The following is a 6,389-nucleotide window of genomic DNA, read 5'->3' on the forward strand; positions in this document are numbered from 1 at the left end:
TTATTTATAGAAGATGTACAGAAGAGGGACTCCACATGGCCAATAAGGGGATGAAAAGTTGCTTACCCTCACTACTAATCAGCAACATTTTTTTTTAAAAGCAGGCTCCACACCTAAGGCGGGGCTTGAACTCATAACATGTTCAAGAGTTGCATGGTCTACCGACTGAGCCAGTCAGGCATCTCCAGCAACATTTCTAATGAAAGATTTAATGCAAACATTTTAAGTATATTATCACCCAGTGCTGGGGATGTGCCAAGGGAAAGGAGGCACTCGCTTTGAAGACTCTATTCCTCCACCTCCCAGTCCATATCCCCTTTCCTTCAGTCAGCATCCATCTTCTTGGGGTTCATCTGGTGGGTCATTCATTTCCAGGGGTTTGAGCCTTGGTAGTATTACCAATTTGGTAGTTCTGGCATCTTTCATTAATTTTTTATCACTGAAACAGGCAGCACCAGGAACTTTTGGGTTCTCCTATTATTATTTTTCCTCACATCCATTATGTGGCAAAGACCCTTTTCATGGCAAAGATTGATCATCTTAGCCAACACTTTCTTTTGAGGAACATGAAGTGGCCATTAGGGAGTCTCAACTTTATATTCAATGGAAAAATTGTGTCCTTTGTGGAAGAAAGCGTTTCCTCCTGGAGTATGAAGACCCCCCTAAATCAGCAAAATCCAGAAGCATGGAGATAAAGAGGGAATACTTTTTCAGGTGGTTTACTATTAGTTGAGATAGTCAGCAGAGCCACTCACACTTCCATTCATGTTTCCTGCTCCCTTATATTCTGGCCTTAAGAGAAATGACACCATAATATTGGTCTTCAATTTGCTGAGAGCATAGATTACAGGCTACGGGATAGTTACTTAGTCTCTCAAGATATTGTCTCCAATAGGTGATAATCCAGTAGGTCATGCTATCATTTTGCAAGACCAACTATTTATGGATGACGGGGTACATGGAAAGATAAGTAAACCCTATGAACATTAGAAACTGCCATATTTCTTTTGCTATAAAATGAAGAGACAGTGTTTTACGTGATACCATGATCTCAAACAAAGCATTTAGTGATTCCATGCCTGGTGGGACTGCCAGACACTGTGAGCAAGGAATACAAAACCCTGTAGAGAATTCCAGTAAGGACATTCCAGTAGGGACAAATTCTGTCCCTTCACAAAGGAAGGGTTCCAATATAATCAGTTGCTACCAGATAGCAGTCTGGTCCTCAGACAATGATGCAGTATTTAAGACTCTGGTGCACTGAACAGTGTGGTAACCAGAATTAATTTTGTTATTAAACCTGTGTATTACCCCTTTCATTGCTACCATGACCACATTGTCCATGAACCTATTCACTAGAGTGTCTGGAAAGAGATTGACACACATCCACAGGGGTATAATTTGCAACATGTTTATTGAGAACTTCCTACACAGGGAGGCCCTTTTCTGAGCACTCACCTGGGACCAACTACTCTCTTATGCTGAGCCCATTTGGAGTTGCTCATCCTTCATTAAAACCTTGTTACCAATCATCTAAGCTTGTTCTTTCCAAATGCCTGGACCTTGCATCACAAGGTTAAGGGCTTAAAATCCTACCTATTGGAAAATTCTCCCTTTCTGCATTGTCCTTCAAGGCCATTCTTGAGTGAGGCTGAAATGGCACAGCCATCCATTTCTCACTGGCACCAGAAATCAGGTTTGATATTTCTCTTCATTCAACTGATCATAAGAAATCCTCAGGAGTTTTAGGACTGCAGTGTGGACGGAGTAACTGTGCTTGGATTATGAGGCTCTGGTAAATAACTTAACATCTTAAAGATTTGCTCAAGCCTAACTAATTCTGTTTATATCATATCTCCGTGATGATGGACTGATGCTGGGCCTGCCTGAATTTATGGCTTGATGGATCAGACAACTCCCACTTCATGATGAACAGTTCAGTTTTCATGGATTCTTGGCATTCAGGTGCATTGAGAAAGAACTGCTTCTTAAAAGGAGAAAAGAGCATGGCTTTCCTACCAGTCTTGAAGGTCTGCAACTGTGATTCTCCTAACACTTCTTTACTCAAGCCTCATAGAGCAACTTGATCAGTTACAAATCAAACATCATTGGATCTGAGGTATCACAAAAGCTAGCTCAGCTAGCTGAGCTGGCCTAGCTGGAGAACCTTCTCTTGCTCTGAACTCCCTCTAAATTGGCAGCCTTATGGTTACTTAATAATTACTTTTGGTATTTTCTGCTAATCGGGATAGAGAAAAATGCATTTGATGGATCAATATCTGCACACTAGGTGCCAGAGGCTGTATTGATTTGCCTCACTGAGAAGACTACATCTGGAATAGTAGCTGCAATTGAAGTCAAACCTAATTAAACTTAGAATAAGCCACTGTAATTCTCCAAGATCCATCCATCTTCTGCACAGATTAAATAGGCAAACAAAATGAGATTGTGATAGGGTTGATTTTCCAAGACTTGGTTGGTAGCAATAATCTTTTTATTCTTATAGGAATTATTATTGGTTTTGGTTTACTATTTTCATATGGAGGAAAGCTCCAGGAGCTTCCCTTTGACTGAACTCAGGAACTAAGGAAATGACCAACATGGGTTTATGTATCTGCTGAACTACTGTTAGATGGCTCAGGCCTAAACTCTACTATCAGCTCCACTTCAACCCTTGGTCTACCATTGTGTTGTGAGGTCCCAGAAATTAACGATAACTCAGAGTAATGCAGTCTAATGTTGCCATAAAGGTCTATATATGTCCCTTTTCCCACTGCACAATTACAATGGCACAGGGCCACAGTTTCCTTTAGGGAAGATTAGGAGGGAGATTTGAAACACACATTTGTGATATTATTGCAGACTCTTTCCTTGGGAGGTACGAAGTTTCTCTCTCTCTCTCCTCTTTTTTTTTTTTTTTCAAGGAATTCTGGGTCAATTCTGAGATTCAGGCCTCAGAATTGGATCAGACCATGATTCTTTGTCATGCTGATACAAGTCAAGCCTCTCTTTACCAGACTGAGTCTTTCAAGATATGGATCAAGTTGGACCTTGATTAGCTGTCTTAAGGACCGCAGGATACAGACCCTTACAGATCAAACCATACTGTTTGTCTTTTCAACTACGTGGCCTATTATAGTATTCATGCTCACCTTGCCTCTGGTGCTTGTGTCAGCCTATCAACACCACTGAAATCAGAAAGCCCTTTCCAACGGCAGCATCTTGCACCTTCACTTCTAGCTTGGAGCAGCCACTCCAGTGCTTTTCAAAGACTCTGCCACTGCTCTCATCAATGTATTTCTCAATACTTTGGTAAGGGAGTGTTTTTGAACCCTCTCAAAGGTGGGGAGTGAATGGATTATAACAAATTTACTCCAACATTCTTTTCGCCCTACATTATACCAAGGAATTACATGAATATCGACTTTATTTACAGTATGCCATCACTGAATCAAGCTTTCTTTTTTTTTAAACATCAAGTTTATTTTTTTTTAATTTTTCAAATTTATTTATTTGTGTGTGTGAGAGAGAGAGAGAGAGATCACAGAGGGAGAGGGAGAGGCAGACTCCCTGCTGAGCAGGGAGCCCGATTTGGGCTCCATTCCAGGACCCTGAGATCATGACCTGAGCCCAAGGCAGACGCTTAACCAACTGAGCCACCCAGGTGCCCTGAGTCAAGATTTCTATCAACCCTTTAGAAGCACTCCCAGGTACCTGGGTGAACCCATTGATTTTATTTATTTTTTTTAAATGTTATTTATTTATTACTTTGATGAAAACCTTGTATTCTTCGTGGTTCAAGCTTGTTTTGAGAAGGTGCAACATTTTTATTTATGGTTTAAAGTAGACTTTCAGCTGTATTAAAAGATGGAGGGATAAACTAGTTACTTTACCAAAGTTAAATGAAGCAGATTCAAATTAAAGGTTAAATCACAGGTATTTCCTACCACACCAAAACGAACTTTCCAGTACTCGGTGCTGGAGGCAAGAACTCCAACAGGGAAGTGCCTCAGGTCAGGGAGAACCCACATGGGGGACAAAGGGCGTGTAAGTTTCCACAGCCTAATTCTACCCATTTGCAAAACTCCCCTAGAAAACAGGGTAGATGAATTAAAGTATTGTACAGATCTCCTACTTGTGTTTTCCTAAACATCTCACACAGCAAATTGCTACCCTGAACATAGGGTATTTAACGTGGGGTCAGACAAGCACATACTAGATCAGTTTCTCAGGATTGTGGACCACTCCCTTCTGAATAATCTAGGAACCCAATCTCCATTTGGAACATTCCTTGTGATCCCTATAGACCTAGAGCCCAAAGGCACAATTTAGAGGGATGAAACAAAACAGAAAGCCGGTGGAAATAACCTGGCTTAAAGGGAAGCAACTTCAGACCATAGGTTAAGCACACTGCCAAGGGCTGAGTCAATGTCTTCAATGTGAAGGTCCACTCTGCCCTTCTGAGGGTTATCAGAAAAGCTTTAGTCCTGGTTAGCAGACATACTGTCCCATGTTTTAAGTATCCAAGAGATCTAAATAAGACTGTATGGTTTTGAAGGTAGATAGAATCCATTTCTTGGTTTGCAGTGTGGAGAAAATGACTGCCCATCACTGAGTGCCAGAAATTGCCGTCATCAGCACAGTGCATTGGCATGCAATGTCAGCTCACAAAGCACTTCCCCCTCCCTAGTCACAGACAGACAGGTAATAGTAGCACTAGGATTTATTAAGCTGTGCCTTGGTACAGGTGCTGGGAATTGCCCGTGGTGCTCCTGATGTTCTGCCAATTCTTCTTGAGCAATGAGACCAGGATATTAACAGCTAAGTGGATGTGGTACATGAGCTCATCATCTGTCATCTTCATGTGGCCAACTGCCACTGCCAGACACAACACTTTCTTCATCTGGAATTTGATCATGGACTTCCTTTCATCCACTTTGGCCACCATGTTTTCATTGTGGGTCAGCAAGGAAGGGAACTTGTCAGCCTTATTCAGGCCTGAGCCCAGTATTCATGATCTGCTTGATCAGAGATTCTGAAGCCAAAAAGGCATCATATTTCTTGGCCAGCTTCTTAATTAATTTTTTATTCTTGTTGAGTTTCTTCAGTGCCTCAATGTCCATGTGGGGAATATCCACAGCTCTGGCCTCATCACAGTGCTGCTGGTCCCCCAAAACACATATGTAGAACTTGGGGCAGGGAGTGGACTTAAGCCTGACGGTGCCCAAGAAGCATTTGTCCTTCTGAAGGTCATAGTTCCCCAAGCTGATCTGCAGCTCCCCCATTTCCAAAAACTTTAGGCACTTGTCCTGGTTCCCGTGCAGGAATTCCCACACTGCCTTGTACAGGGTGTCACGGGAGACTTTGCTGTTCATGGTACCCCCTGCCACAATAACCAGAAAAGAAACCTGTGAACCCATTGATTTTAGAATCTCTGCTACATAAAGTCATAGCACTAAATTCATCTTCATTCAGAATTATATTACTCTCTCTTTAATCTACAATCTTCTCACATATGTTCCCCAAGTTTTGCTGACATAATTTAGCAAAATCTTGTAGTTCTTTGCATGTGCCCCGTCTTTTATGGTTTTACTCTGTAACTGATGCCCCAGGGCATGTTAAGATCTGACTTCAGTTTTAGGCCTGGAGCCACTGAGAGGTAGTACATTGAGGCAAGGGGATAATTGGTATTTCTGTGATGATAACTACTTTAGATGATGTCTTTATTGATTGTTCTAGTGGGCAGGGCCAGCTTCAACAGATAAAGAAGGGCTGCTTCCATTGGCAACAGACAGTCAGATTTGGAAAGTGAGATGTCCTCAGAATCATTCAAATCCTCTCAAATATCACCATTTTTATTCTCAACATCCTATTCTTTCCTAGTCTGTGTTCAGACATGTACACAAGAGACCCAATGAGGCTGTTTATTCAACCTGTGTTGAATTTTGAGCAGCCCATAGGATTAGACACGGCATCTTATTTTTATAGCAACCTTCTTTTAGGGCAGTCATAGAAACTCTGATTCTCTGACTATGTCTTGAATAGAGAATTTAAATCTTCACCTTGTCATTTTATTTTTTAAACTTGCCAGTACAGTTGGAAGTAGCCAATTATTTTGGTTATCTATTGCTGTGTAACAAACCACTTCAACTCTTAGTGACTTAAAACAATAACCCAGTCATTCTCTCTTACCATTTTGTGGATTGATGGTATTTAGCAGTGACTGGTGAGATGACAAGCATGGGAGGGTCAACAGGGCCTGGGACATTCAACACATGACAAAAATGGTTGGTAGTTGATGCTGCATGTTGGTTGGAGATTTGGCTGGGATTGTCAGCTAAGCATATCTTGGTTCTCCTCCTTGTAGCCTGTCTTCATGGTTGCTTGGG

General features: G+C 41.6%; 1 pseudogene; it reads right to left on the reverse strand.

Moving 5' to 3' along the window:
- Positions 1 to 4,726: 4,726 nt before the first annotated feature.
- On the reverse strand, positions 4,727 to 5,375 carry LOC112809055 (large ribosomal subunit protein uL1-like; annotated as a pseudogene).
- Between the last annotated feature and the right edge of the window lie 1,014 nt (positions 5,376 to 6,389).

The sequence above is a fragment of the Callorhinus ursinus genome, unplaced genomic scaffold (genome assembly GCF_003265705.2).
Source record: "Callorhinus ursinus isolate GAN/ISIS: 27379988/994484 unplaced genomic scaffold, GSC_fseal_2.0 scaffold56, whole genome shotgun sequence".
Classification (NCBI taxonomy): domain Eukaryota; kingdom Metazoa; phylum Chordata; class Mammalia; order Carnivora; family Otariidae; genus Callorhinus; species Callorhinus ursinus.